This window comes from Podarcis melisellensis (assembly GCF_964234715.1).
Source record: "Podarcis melisellensis genome assembly, chromosome: 6".
NCBI classification, from domain to species: domain Eukaryota; kingdom Metazoa; phylum Chordata; class Lepidosauria; order Squamata; family Lacertidae; genus Podarcis; species Podarcis melisellensis.
In genome coordinates this window covers 43,334,894-43,350,271 of record NC_138538.1, presented here as the reverse complement: position 1 = coordinate 43,350,271, position 15,378 = coordinate 43,334,894, and the positions used below count along the sequence as shown (strand labels likewise).

The window sequence follows — 15,378 nt, the reverse complement described above, 5'->3', positions numbered from 1 at the left end:
CGGAACGAATTTAGTACTTAACTAGAGGTACCACTGTACTATGATTAGTTGCTTCCTTCTTGATGAAATCAAAGACAGTCATGTTGACCCAGTTTAGGCTGATCTCTAGCTAATAAGCCATGGTACATTGGACTGAGAATGAACATTAGGCTTGTATATGCCCTTTCTCCCTTTCCCTTCTCTTATGCACTCTGCTGAAAAACTACGACGGTTTGTTTAAACCAGTTTCCTATTACATTAAAACCAGGAAACCTGAAACCAGGTTTAATCTCTGATTACAAACTAGGATATGATTTTCCTAGTTTTCCTCTGAAAACTGAGATTTAATAAAGTCTTGCATTATAGTACACAAGAATAGGGAACAGGGAGGCTTGCAGGTATAGCACTTTTCTCTTGGTGCAAAAATCATTTATTTCTGAAATAAGCCACTGTCCCCCTTCCCCCACCTGTTAGAACTGAAAGTTCCCTTTTTGGCCCAGTAATAGCATTAAGGCACTATTGTATTTCCTCTATTCTTAATTTTTGTGAACCACCCTGATAAACTTTTATACGGAGGTATAAACATCTCAAACATTGCAAGGAGTGTATTATCTAGCACTACTCTAGAACTATTATTTTCCCTCCTAGGCGGCATTCATATTTAGCCAACTATGGGAATGGAATGCTGACATCTTGCATGTCCCACTTTTAAGATGTATGCATTAAAACTAAAAATAAAATAAAATATGTAACCCCATTTTTCAAGCTGCAAAAATTTCAGCTTTTGATAATTTCTATGTTCCCGAACTTTGGCATGTTGGATATAGCTCAGGCATGTTCAGACCCTACTGTTTTGTCCCCATGTGAAACAGAACACATCAAGGTGTGCAAATGAAGGTGACTGTCTAAAGAGCTTCAGACTGCCTGCACTTTGTGAGGAAAGTTGCAGTAGTAACAAAGCCAAAATCACTCTCTTAATCATCTGGAAATAGCATTCCACCCTGACATAGCTGAAGGGGAAGGTGGGGGGTGGTGGAGGAGAGGTTCCAACATGACCCATAAACACAAGAGGACTACCATAATCTGATTTGTTAGTCTGGGATGAGCTGGATTGTGAATCTCTTTCCAGTTCTCAATAGGAGCGATAACGCTGACATTAAAGCCCTGAATGCAACTAGTATTTATTTTGCTGTCATATGGAGTTCTTGCTATGGGTTACTGATTGAATAGGTAGAGAGATTCACATTCTGCTGTAGAGGAAAAGTTAAGACATGTCAGAGAAACAGCTGTTTCTTCCGATTCCGTGCTTGTCCTGTGATCATGCAAGCTACAATTTCTTCAGAGCTGTAAATCTAGTATTGTGCATTTTGTGAAATCGAGAGTGCAGGAGCTGGAAGGCGCTGAGGACCTTGGGCTACACATAATAGCCAGCATAAGATGACCAAGAATTTTTAGGTCTAAAAGAACCTGCATATTTGTCTTCTTTTCTCTCAGTCTCTTTCACCTATTAGTCCATGTGGCGGTAAAGCAATATGGGAAAGTTTTAAATTGAAATTATTACAGCTATTTCTGGCGTCACACCGAAGTTGGCCAAGTCAACTGACTTTGTAGAGCTACCATTTATTTATTTATTTATTTAGAGGGGGGGAAATGTGCAGTTAGATTTTCTCATATCTAACATGTGCCTACATGTAATTCTCTTTGTGATGTGAGCTATTCAGTTACTCGTTTAATAGCCTATTCTAAAACTAGTAAACTAGTTCTTAGATGTTTCTTGTTGAAGGAAGTGGCTAATTTGGAGCCTTGTAAACTGTAAGGAAAAATTAACTGAAGCAGGCAGAGTTCCCAGATGTACAGCTTTGCACTGAGGGCGGCACCAGTTAAATGGTATAATCTTGCACTATAGGCATGTATGCACTGGATACATTTTTGCCTGGAGGATTTAGGAATTTGTCTCCTGGCTGCTGGTACTACTTACTGATTCTGATTTATTAGTTCTTTATTGTTAAAAAAAAATGATAAGCTGCACCATATCTGTAGGATATAGGAACAGTTTTAGCAGAACAAACATTTTCATAGAGCAGTTTGGGACTGGGCCAAGGCCCATTTCCACTATCTTCTTGAGGGTAGTAGTTGCTTTTTTTTTCATTGACAGCAAACTGCTGCTTCTGTTGAGTAAAGGGCTTAATTAGAGTAAGACACTGGATAGGCTTTCCGTATCTGAGTACTTGTTATGCTGCATCTTCTTGTTCTTTCTCTGACAGTACGTACAAAATGATGGTAGTATTTCAGCAGCTACCTTGGTGGTATGACTGAGGTATGCTTCACTCTCATAAAACAGGGCAGAACTTGAATCAGGGAAGTTGATTCACACAACTCCTAACAAGTTGCCGGTAATACCTTTTACTTTTTGGATTCTGTAGTGCATGCCTGCATGATTAAAAAATATATATTAAAGTCTTATTTAAGACAGATTCTTGCCTTCCGAAGAAAGTGTGGTTGCAGTGGGGGGGGGGGTGTTTCAAATTTTACTTTTTTTTACTTATTCAGCGTATTTCTTTCTGGACGATGCCCATCCACAGTGGCTTGAAGTAGGAAATGTTTACAAAATATCAACTGTAAAAGTTTGCAAAATATATACAGTGTTCAAAAACAAAACAAATAAATATGCTCAGCTGGCCAATTAAGCACTTTTACAGCCCTAGAAAAATAGAATTGTATAGTTGGAAGGGCCCCAGGGGTCATTCTAGTCCAACTCTGCTGCAATGCAGGAGTCTCAACTAGGAACTCTCGGTTCAAGACTGGACTAGTCAGAAAAGAGATGTCTTTAAAGCCTTTTGAAAAACTTGAAGCCTGGAAGCCTGTCTCAGATGCACTGGCATAAAGTTCCGAACCCATGCGGCCATCATGGAGAAGGCCTTCTCCCTCATTTAAACCAGCAGCTTAAATTTAAACCAGCAGTTTAAATGAACACTTGTATATGAGAGCTTGTTCCTTGGCCTGCTTCTTCTTGCATCTGATGTTTGGGGTTATTTGACAATACAGTCATACCTCGGGTTACAGACGCTTCAGGTTACTTTTTTTGGGTTATGGACCTGCCAAAACCCAGAAGTACTGGAACGGGTTACTTCCGGGTTTTGGCGGTTGCGCATGTTCTGGAGCGTGGAATCGCAACCCACTTGTGCGCAGACATGCCGCTGCGGGTTGTGAATGTGCATCCCACACGGATCCCATTCGCAACCTGAGCAGAAGCAACTGGCTTAGAAGCTTAGAATATGTGGGGTGAGCCATAGTTGCTTTATTAAGCATTCCCAGCTGATCACTCATCAGAATATTGCCGATGTACCTGTGGATATTTCTGGTGCTTGCAATTTATAGGTAGCTGGGCAGACAGACTTCTCATTGTCTCTAGGAGCAAAGAAAACAACAACTGGAAAGCTGTGTCTCTTCCACACACACACACACACACACACGCTTAGTAGGGCCAGAAATGCTTTTGTCTGGTTCTGAATTGGTGATTAAGTCATTAGCTGTATGTAGCTAATGCTTGAGGTGACAACTAAACCCCCCCCCCCATTTGACTTTCTTGCTACATTGTGGGGCAGTATGTTTTAATTCACATATTAAACCTTTTACTAAGTGTAAGACCAAATGTGAAAATGGGGGGGGGGGGGGCTGCTATCTGAAAATCTTGTTGAGGTGTAAATTTGTCCCATGACTGGTAATGACTTCTCTTGTATAAGCTATGAATGAAGGAGACTGGACACAGTATATGCAAACTAGCTGTATTTGATGTCTTCCGCTGGTGAATTCGCGTGAGCTTTCCATGAGCTAAATCCCTGCTTGCAGAGCAGCAAAGTCATTCAGAGCCTCGCAATCCTGTAAAAATGTAAACACGCAAATCAAGGTGGGAGATGAGGCTTCCTTTCATTACTTTAATTTTGTGTGTTGTGCATGTTTCCTTTATTTCCTGCACACTTTTATCCATGTGCAAGTGTGTAAGGTAGGTTTCCAGTAGCAGGAAACACTGAGGGCATAGTGTGGCTAAGAGTTGCAATTCCATTCATTTTCTTTTTTCATCCACGGTTGAATTTTTTCCCCATTTTTGTATTTTCTTTTCTGTTTAATTAGGTTGTGATGGGAAATTATCTCTATTCGAGAGTAAAACTCCTGACTTTGTCCCAAGCCGAAATTTTGCGTGTTGCACAAGTACATAATGGCGAGAGGGGTTTTTTTTAAATATAAAAAAACAATTTCTTCATAAAAGCTGCTTAAAAGAGAAACTGTTTTCCTTCCCCATGCTGCCTCCTCCCTGCCCCCCCTAATTAAACGGTTTGAATTTGCACGTTAACCGCTTGGCGCTTCCTCAGCGCCTCAGATGATTAGAAAAGGATATTCATTTATGCCTTTTAAACGCCGCCCCGATTAAAATCAGAGAGATTTTTTCCTTCATCAAAATCTAACATCCTTGAAAAATTAATTTGATGCCTCTTGTTATCAATTAATTGAATCTCGTTGGGAAGGAGGCTTGTGCAGCGGGTGGTTAGAGCTAGTCCTTCTGTTCTTAGCTGCTTTTTTAAAACACACTCTCTCCCCCCCTCTACTGCTTCTTCCAAACTGTGACATTATAAAACTTTCTTTTATTATCTTACTCTTCTTATATAAAATAAATGAATAAAACTTGTTTCTGCCCCCGCCTTTCTTGGGGTGTCTTCATATACTGTATAGAAAGGAAACCTCCTCTTCCTTCCACTTCCTAAGAAGACTTCAGGAAAAAAAATAGTGCTTTAGCAATTTCTTGCCAATGTAGCTGGGTTTTCATTCTCTTTCAAATGGGGATATTGGATATTTCATTTGACTCTCCCTTTCAATTAAAAACGCAGAGCACCTTCACTTAAACCTGCTTCTTTTCTCTGCTGAAGTAATTTTTTTGTTGTAAATTTCGGTTCTTCCCACGAGACGAGACAGACTCCTTCAATATGAATAGACTTCTTTCCCCACTTTATTAACTTCTCAACTCTTTGTCCCCTTTTCTGCTTTCTTAAACAAAAAGCTGGCAATCAAAGGTACTGACTTATTCGCACAAGCTTTTTTATTATTTCTTTAAAAATTATTTAAATAAACTATATCTTGAAGTGTTTTTCTCTTTTCTGCATTACACTGAAACTGCAGAGTTATTCAAACTCTATGTCTCCCTAGTTCTATAACATGATCATGAATAGATGGATGGAGCAAATTTTAGATTGCAACAGAATAGCATGAGCAGTAGAGAACAAATTTTTCACTTCCTCAATCTCCATTGCTTTAGAAAGGCCACTCCTGTTAATGGTACTTAAGTGTTCTCACAGACCTGGCAAGGGTATAAACTTGTATGTGTCGTTCACCTTACGGCTACTGTTTTCAATCCTACAGTGTTCTTCCTCAGACTGGGATCCTTCTAGTGATTAGACTATACAGAAGTATTTTGAAATTAAAGTTTTTTGCCCTATCTGTCCACCTGTCTGGATATAAAATGATAATCATGGAAGACAACAATGTAAACTTACCAGCAAGTCTGTTTAATGGCTATCTCACCTAGCTTCTCTGCTTAGTTTGGTCCTTTCATAGCTGTTTTTATACAACTGTTGTTGAGAAATGGTAGTGTTTCTGATTAACGACAGTCACAGCTGAGAGCATAGACTTGTCATGCAGAAATGGCTTCCCCTACAGACATACTGATTCGGCAAAAGTGAATGAAATTTTATAAATTAAACCATATGCACATTTAAGAAAACTCCACTGGAGTTCAGTTTTGCATATCAAGTAATTTTGCAGGTTAATGTGTAATTGGCATAATTCTTATTTATGTGAATATGACGGTCGATGCAATTCCTCTTTCAGAATGAAAGTAGGAAACTATTATTATTAGGATGAATAATATTATTAGGATGCAACTTAAAAATGCTAACAGATTTGCCAACTATAATTGACATAAAGTTTAAAAATAAAACTAGTTGGAAATCAAGCATGTGCCTCTGACTCCATTCCTTAGCTGGTTGGCCTATTACTAATAAAAACTACAAAAAAATCCCCAAATGTGAGAACCTGATGGTAGCACAGCAAAAGCTATAAAATAGTTTGGACCTCAAATAAATGAAATGTTTTGGAGCATAATTAATAATTACCCAAGGGTTACCTTTGGTTGAACCTAGTATTGTCGAAGGGGTAGACCATTTAGCTCAGTTGGGGATTGAACAAAGCACATTTTGCATGCTAACTATGTGTTCTACCACTAATAATGCCAGGCTTTCTACTTTTTCACCAATTTCTGAGCCTACAATGCACTTTGCTATTTTGATTTCAAGCTTATCTTTTCAAGGGCTCGCAAAAATGTTCAAGACCCATTTACACTCTGTAGGCTGTGTTTTGTCACTTGCTTGTTCTAAACCATCAAGGGGTAGGAGGAGAAATATCAAGTCATAATTAAATCGTGGTCAATATTATGCTCCAGTTAGTTGTGAACCTGAACATAAAAACACTACCTAGCTTGGTGTGTTAGATATAAAGTGATAACTGAGCTGCTACTATTGTGTGTATCCCTTGAATTACTGATTTCTTAATTTTGTTAAGTAGATTCTGCACTATGACAGCAGCTTCATGTATTATAGTTATGCAAAGGAAAAAAGGTGGAAGGTGTATGCATCCCTCTTTTTAGTTTCATCATCACTGATTGATTTGGAAAACTCAGAATTTTTTTCTCTGGGCCCTTTGGGAAAGTGATGCTTTCAAGGTTTCTATATTGAAATGTATTTTTCTACTAAGCAGAACAGCATGGTTAGTTGGTCATCTCCTGTACCAAAGATGATCTTCGTGGAACAGTCAGGGGTGTGTTTGATGATAGAACTTCAGGTTAGGTGTTGGTCTTGCAGAGCATAAATTGAACTTTAGACTATAAAATGCTTCAACAGTCCTGGTTTTATGCTACCCTTAGAAGCTTGCTAGTTTAGTTGCAGCCTCCTATGCTTACCCTGATACTTTTCTTGGTTATGGAAGTTCACAGTGCAGTGCATTGTGGAGCAGCGTTAGAAACTCTGATATATAAGATAGGCACCAAATGGCTCCTTAAACTAGGGTTACAGTCACCAAAACAGAACGCCTAGTTGCTATTTTGGGGCTAGACAGCTCAAAAGCCATCTTTTCCAATAAGACTTTTTGCTTCCTGAAATTAATCGTGATTGCGCAGATAAAATATAACAGATAGAATTCTGCGGGATGCGTTGTTAGTGTGTGAAAACAGTCCAGATCCAAGGATCTCCAGGCATGCACTTCCAGAGGGCTGGAGACATCAGGTACCATCCTGATACCTGGGCATCTTTGCTTGGTTTCAAGTGGCCGATAGCCAGGTGTCAAATGAACCTGGCGCCTGGCGAATTTTGAACACTGTTGTGGAGATGACTTCTGATCCCCCCCTTCCTCCAATGGATTTCCCATTTTATTCTCCCAACTACCCTGTAAAATACTGTGATCTATATCAGGCCTCTGAGTGAACTTGATGGCTGAATAAGGAAACCCAAGCACATTATTTAAAATAGCACAGTGGCTCCCCCAACATTCAATATATTTTCTTGACAGATTGGGAATTAGGTAAACTATATTTAAGATAGAAAAATATTACAATATTTGTCCCGGATTGGTTCAATTTTCGCTTCTATTGTGACTTAATATACATCAAGTTTGAAAGATGTACATTAGAGCCCTATACTTGTTTACTCTGATGTAAGTAAGTAGCTGTAGTAGTGTAGTAGTGAAACCTTTCTAGAGTGGGTAAGGTTGATATTGGATGGTGTGCTCCTTCTTACAACTTCAAAGTACATTCTCATTTAGATATTTTAAGTCCTTTTTTTTTATTCCACAAAAAACCACACGCTCAAGTAATACATTTTCCAGCATATTTTGAATAACTTATGTCAGTACGCGTCACCTTAGTTTTCTAATGCTGAATAAAATGTAAGGTTTGTTCACATGAAACTAGAAATTTCATTTGCCCTCTCACTTTTTTGTGCATGTGTGAATGTTGTTGATGGGAAATAACAGAAGAGGTCCATTTTCAGTGACTAAATTCTTACCACTGTAGGTTTGGACTTTGCATGATAGCCTGAAATCCCATATATGTTTATTGGAAATAAGCATTGAAAGCAGAGGGATGCATGCATAGGATGAATCTCATTTTTTAAAAATACTGTTATGGAAAAACAGCTTTAAACCCTGCATGTTCAGTGGTACATATTCTCAAGGTTGGCATGCATAGCTCTGAGCCTTAGTTGTTGAAAAGTCATACAATTTATATGATTTCGATTACAAGCCTGGGTTGCCAAAAATAGGTGTTATTTTTTATATATATACAAAAATGAAATGGGAAAAATCTAGTTTATAGATTCATAGTATCCTTTCCTATAAGCCACACTTGAATATTTCACTCTTAGTCTGGCTTGTACCTGCAGTGACAATTGGTACTTATTATCACTTGGGTTTGCCAAGCGAGTGGAGAAATATCTAGTCCTTAAGAACTGCATTGTGCATATTTTGGTATTGATGTGAATATAAGTTAATTTGCACATGCAGAAAATATTTAACAAGAAAATGGTGTCTGAATGATTGTCCTTCAGAAACATAGCTCTTTTTCTTTTCCCCACTTTCATTTTAATAGAGTATTCAGGGACTTCACTCCTTCAGAGGCAGTGGGGTAGGACATTTTACCCCAGATCGCATGTCAACCATCTTGGACTTCCAGAATGTATACCAAGGATACACAAAGGTGTCTTACCCTAGGTAACCTCTTGCCCTGTCTCTGGATTGCTCCCCCTTTTTACCTTGCGAAAAGCCCCTACAATAATCCCTGGTTAACAGGTGAGGCTGTGACAGTTCTTAATAGTTCTCTTGCTCTTTTCTTGGGAATAAGAGAGGCCACTCTGTATATCTTACATACATTTGAGCTTTCCACACAAATGTCACAGGATATATCTCTTTGCATTTCATACACTTCTGACCTTGCTATTTACATGCCTCATCTCCCGTCTCCCACCCTCAAGCCTCCGTAGCCTTATCGTCAGTTGAGCATCATGCTTCAGGTATCTATTGAAGTGGACTCTAGTTCACAAATACTTGCACTGCAATACATCTGTTAGTCTGTAAGAGGCAACAGGATTTTGTTCTTTGCAGGGCTGTTGGTTATAATCACTTTCCTAAAATCTGGTAATCTATTCTCATTGTGGTTTGTACTTGATTAAAAGCAAGACCTTTTTGTTCTGTATCACTTTTTATGTATAGTTTGGTATAAACTAGGGGGGTTATACGATATGATGGAAAATTTGGAAAACTCGGATCTGAACTCTTAAATGTTCTTTGGCTTTTTAAATCCCATTCTTAGGTGTATGCCTAAAATGCATCTGGTGTGAACTTGGTGGTAAACCTAGGTTGCCTTAATTGGTTTGATAGAGGACTACAGTTGTTTTGGGGTGCCAGAAGTTGGGAATGACCAGATTCATTCTAAAAACAGAGGAAAGTATTGGCTAGAGTTATTGGCATGCAAGTCCAGAGGCACTGCATATGCACAATTGTATTTTGAGGATGTCTTTTATAAGAGCAGTCATGTTGGAAACATGCATTTTTTGTTATAGCATGAAATAGCCTTCCCGGTGGCAACAGAACAAAAGTTTAAAAATTCAGTTGCCATCTCTGAACAGATTAGTGCTGGCAAGCAGTAGCCTCTTCTCTATGCCCTCCTCCTTTTTGAAACCTTTCAGGGTGACACAATGAGGAAGGTTCTGTTACCCTCGCTTAGACCCAGTCACACACACACACATGGTTTCCTGAGTCTCCCAAACAGTAAGGCAGGAGCCCCTGTGTGTGCAACGTCACTATTTAATTAGTCGTCCCTGATTAACAAAACTTGGCGTTCAGCTTCCTTCTGCCCTCATCTTTCCTGGCTTCGAATCAATGGCTTTGATATGCTAATTAGGGAGTAATTTAATTTCAAAAGGCCGCAATTAACAAGGGTGTTGTGGACATGCTGTAGTTAAGCGGCGTAATCTAATTTGCATTAGTAACAAGCAGGGACTAATTAGAAGCTTAATTAGACACTTAGATGGCTCTTGTGTTTACTTTCTTAATGAGATGGAGTGGGGCTCTTTTTTTAATCTTTTCAAGAGCTCAGCAGAAAGCAAGCAGTGGGTGAAACCAGGATGCCAACGCCTGGCACTTTTTCAGTCGCTGAAGGCAGCGAAAGCAGGCCGGTTGCCTCACCCAGTCACTCCTCTCCGCAGAAGAGATGAAGGCTTCCAGTTCTAGCCTTGGCATCTCATATAGGATAATAATGGCGGAAGAAACTCTGCTACTATGGAAGGATTTAAAAGTTGGCTATTCCCCCCCCCTCATTCTGATGAAAGGCACATAGGAAGTGACCTTGTATCAAGTCAGATCATTGGTTTGTCTAGATCTATATTCTATAGATCAACTGGCAGTGGCTCTTCAGGGTTTCAGGCGGAATCTTTTCTAGCTGTATCTGGAGATACCATGGATTGTACATGGGACCTTCTACATGAAATATTGACCTATGGCCCTTCTAGGGGAAGGCAAGTGACTGTACTGGAGAGGCCAGTTCCTGCTCATTGTTAACTATGTGGTCTCATACTGAAGTGCTAAATTTTGCTTAAAATGGTGGATATGCAAAGGTTGTTCTAGGCTGTATTAGAAGCCCATAGATCCTTTTCTAATTCAACTTCATTCCCACCAGTTGAACACCTCCTGTGAAAATTTTCATTATCTTGTAAATACTTTACCTGCTGCACATAGTCTTGACGGTCTAGCCCTCTTGACTGGACTTTCAAATGTTATTTCCTTTGTCAAAAATAGAGTCCCCAGTTGTACAGTGGAAATGTCTACAATTCTCACTTCTTTATGACCTAGGAGAAAGGAGACTGTATGAAATGTAAGTCTATGCAACTGGCTCCAGCTTCAGCGAGACAACTGCCATAGAATTATTTTCAACTCCTCTTCAGAGTCAAGGATTTGGAGAGATAGGAAAAACTTGGAAAGCAACAGAATCTGGACAGGGTTTCACATTGTTTTGCATTGTGAGTTCACTAATGAATGTCAACACTAGAAGCAACACTAGACTATAGAAAAGTATGAAGTTCAAGAGTATGGGACATTGAAGGGAAGTTGTCATGTTCTTTTAATGACTATTAGTGCATGGGGTGGGCTCAAAAGTGACTTACTCCAAAATAAAAAGTTGCTTTTTAGCTAGATGAAAGTAGTAGATGAAAGCATCCATAGGTGTGATCCCATTAAAAGGGGTACCTGGACTAAGCCAATCCTTGCTTCCTTAAATCTCTTCTAATTTACTGTAATGCTTTAAATTCATTTTAGCTCTTGCAGATTTTATTTTCTAATCCCTTTCCACATTTCCATGTGTTTGTGTGTTAATTAAAGGGTAAAAAGCCACTCTGAGCAATCCTAGGTTCTTCTTCTCCTCCTGAACCCTAAGCCTTTTAAGATTAAGAGCTGTTTTCTAAAGACTTCCTATTACCCACACTTGGGGAGGAATATCGTTCAACTCTTCACATGTTTAAGTAAAGACTGAATGTGAGTAGAGGTTTGTGAGAGAAAATACTTTATCCTTCAGATAGCTGTGCAAACTCATTCCTGGCTAGCACTTGTGTTGCTTAGTCAAAAGGCCAAGTTGTAGCATTCTGAAGTGGTCCTAGGGAGGCTTGGCCAGTTGGCAAGGAGGTATTGCTCCCTTCCTTTCTACACCTTGTACAAGTCTCCACAGACCCTGGAATTCAAAGTATCAAGTAGTATGGTGCAGTATGTAGACTTTGGGGTTTCGACATGGGTGATGAGCCATGAGGCTTAGGGCAGCTTCCTGTGTGACACGTTTCTCCTTGGCAGTTGGAGGACAGAAAGAATTCTGTGAAATAACCTTTATAAGGTGGCCTAGAAAATCACTGTTCTCGGTGCAACAGTACTTGATAATATATATATATTTTTTAAAAAAGACTCTAGGCATGAAATAGTGTTGTTTGTGGCATCTCTTATGCCTGAAGGAGCATCTCTTTCAGTACCAACTTGCCTGCATGTTAAGATCTGCTGAGGCCCTTGTCCATGTACCTCCTTTATCAGAGATACATTATTTGACCGCAAGAGACAGAGTCTTCTCAATAGTGGCGTTATGCCTATGGAATGCCCTCCCCAAAGAGGCACACTTGATGCATACATTGCAGTGTTCCTAGTGCCTGAAAAAATGTTTTTATTTACCCAAGTATCTTAGTCTGTTGTAAACTTTGGTTTGTTTTTAACATATTTTTTTGCTTGTAAAATTCAAGTAAAGTAAAGTAAAGGATGATGTAGAAATGTTTAGGTAAATTAATAATATTACGTTGCTAGTTAGGAGATTTGGGGCAAGTCTGTTCATCACCCCACCCTCTTTGCATAGGGTTCATCTTCCTGGGTTCATAAAGCATTTCCTTTCCATTACTTTTTGGTGCTCTTTTGCCAGATTACAGGCAACAGATTCTATTCTTAAGGAGGGCCAAACAGACTTGGGGAAGTCTAGGACTTTGCTAGGAAAGGATTGACTGTTGTACCAACCTGTTGAACATGTTGGCATCTCCACTTCTTTAAATCAATATGTATGGTTTTTTATTGTACTATTTTGTCTTTTGTTAACTGTTTTGATTTTTTTTTTAGTGAATGGCATATACATTTTATGAAATTAATAAAATAAAAAATATTTACAAGCTTAAATGAAAGAATTAAGTACCGTATTTTTCGCTCTATAAGACGCACCAGACCATAAGACGCACCTAGTTTTTGGAGGAGGAAAACAGGGGGAAAAAATATTCTGAATCTCAGAAGGCAGAACAACAAGAGGGATCGCTGCGCAGTGAAAGCAGCAATCCCTCTTGCTGTTCTGGCTTCTGGGATAGCTGCGCAGCCTGCATTCGCTCCATAAGACGCACACACATTTCCCCTTACTTTTTAGGAGGGAAAAAGTGAGTCTTATAGAGCAAAAAATACGGTATTTCATTTAGCTACTTCTGCTAACCTTTGGCAAAGAGTAGCTGCATGCTGATGGATTTGAATCCTGGCAGGCACAACTTGGGAAGAAGACCTTTTGGGTGGTAAACTGAGTGCTATGTCTGGCCTTAGTCTCTTATTTTCTTGGTAGTTCTAAGGCCTGAAAGAATGAATTGGGCAAACCGGTTTGGTTGACTGTTGGGAGGGGCTGAACTTTCAGAGTTTGAAACTGAATGGGAATTGCCCTGAAGCTGTATGAATTTGGATCTCTAAGACTGTGGTTATTAAAATATGACAAGAGTATGTTCCGACTTTCAACCAAAAATAAGCTCCTGCCAGCTCAGTGCCAGAAGTTTAAAATTTTGTTCGGCCTCCTTTTTCAGCTAGAATGTGATAGAAGGTGCAAGAAAGCCAGAGAATTGTCCAAAACACAGGGTACGTATGTGAATAGGGTTTAGAATATATTCTCTCCCTGTGCTTCCTGGAGATTAGGGTTTGTTTAATCTAGACAGAATGCTGTTGATGTGGAGTGTGATGTGCTGCATATTGAATTTTCAGTGTAATCTTCATATTTTGGTACTGGAAGGCATCTTCATGCGTCTCAGATTGGTCATGGCTTCTGGAGTGGGGAAGGATGTGTGTATGCATACACGTTTGTATATTTGCACATATTGCCTACTTCTGTGTGCATGCTTGGCCTTCATACTTCTATGCAACAATTTGCTGTACTACCACCGTATAGTAAGTTCACAATTTATGTGCTCATTCAGCTTTATGTGTTTGGCAGCTTAAAAAAAAAGGGGGGTGAGTATCCAGGAAAAAATACTTTGGGTCAATGGCGGGTGGGACTGCCATTGTGTTTTGACTATACACAATTTGGGCTTTAAGTGAGATCCCTGGAGGGCTTACTGTACTTGCAGTGCACAGCTCTTGCTTGTACCATTCCATGTTCTGAACTTCCTGGATTTAACTGTGGCGTGCACTGAGGAGCTAGTGAGTGGCATGTCTTGCTTTTTGACATATATAAAAAATTAAAAGAATTGTCCAGTAGCACCTTCAAGACCAACTAAGTTTGTTCTTAGTATAAGCTTTTGTGTTCATGCACACTTCTTCACATTGCTTTTTGACATTCAAGTTTGGACAAAATCGATATTTGCTCCTTTTTAGCCCGTATACTATTTACAGAATCAGGGTGGTTTTTTTTTGCAATCGAAGTGAATCCTCTTATCTTCTGATGACTTTTTCCCCCCACGCTTAAAAATAGACCCTCACAGACAGGGTTCAAAACTAGCAGGGCACCAGGTGCATTTTGCGCCTAAAGATTCTCTATTTGCGAGCACCTTAAAAAGTCTGGGTGCCATGTTTTGAGCCTGACTGACACTCCAGGGTTACTCAAATGTTTGTGCTTTGAAGCCTCAAAGTATATGTTAAAGATAAACAATATATTAAGGAGTTTAGCAATAAATAGTAGAGTGTTTTGAAAACTGAAGTATGGTACCAATATGTTTATTGTAAACACTAAATTAAACATGTATTAATAATTTCTGTTAAAGTGATATTAACAATCTCACTTATGTGAATTGTGTACTAGTTCATGCTTATAAAAAAAATAAAAAATGTTGCTGAACCCGCCCCCCCAATGGTGACTGTACATTCTGTTTTGGCGCCCACAACCCAGGTCCCAAGAGCCATTTGGCTCCTAGCAGTTTCTAACTCACAGATCTAAGTAGACCTTGCTGTCTCTTACAGTGTTGTGCACTCTGTTCTCCTCGGCTATGTCAGCATTTTGGAAAGTGCACCTGCTTCCCAAGTAGAAAGCAAATACAGAGTTTTTGCTGCCTTCTGGAGTGTTGCTATTGTGCTTGTGGGCGCTTGCTTTTTCCCTGCCACTTAGTGCTACTTGGCAGTGAGGTGGAAGGCACAGACACAGATGATGCATGTGGGTGTCTTATCTGCTGTGACTTACTCAGGGGGTCAAATGTGTAAAGGTGGCGAGAGCAGAATCTTTGATGGCAGAAGGTTCCATGACAGTTGAAGGTGCTCACTGGGGGAAGACTTGAGGCCATGGAGTTTCTGGTTGCTATCGGTGACAAGTATATTCTTGGCAGGAGAAGTTATTTACCCAACATTCAGAAGAGCAAAGCGGACGGATGTGAGGTGATGATTTTATGTTGGCAGAAGGAATCTTTTAGTAAGATATGTGCAGAGTTGAAATGACAGTTAAGAGCATCTACAGACTGTTGCTACAATCACACTAGCTTAGCTCTCTTGTCTTGAGGTGTGTGGGACCAGAATATTGGGAGAAGAAAAAATTAAGGTGTCTGCCTGATTCTTTTTTTT

The 15,378-nt window shown here is 39.5% G+C and overlaps 1 protein-coding gene and 1 long non-coding RNA gene across 5 annotated transcripts in view; one reads left to right on the top strand and one right to left on the bottom strand.

The window, feature by feature from the left end:
• Positions 1-15,378, top strand: part of FOXP4 (forkhead box P4) — a 152,837-nt gene that overhangs the window by 13,749 nt on the left and 123,710 nt on the right. Inside the window, exon 1 of one of the 4 annotated variants that reach the window (XM_081915577.1) lies at positions 15,080-15,195. The exons of 1 other annotated variant lie outside the window; for it this stretch is intronic. The gene's annotated coding sequence lies outside the window, so the exon portion shown is untranslated. 2 more of the 4 variants (XM_081915574.1, XM_081915575.1) reach the window with 2 other exon arrangements.
• Positions 3,751-15,019, bottom strand: LOC309372260. Its single transcript, XR_014169434.1, has 3 exons — positions 14,757-15,019; positions 10,797-10,919; positions 3,751-3,858 (listed from the first exon to the last, which is right to left on the bottom strand). It is a non-coding gene; the product is annotated as an uncharacterized lncRNA (long non-coding RNA).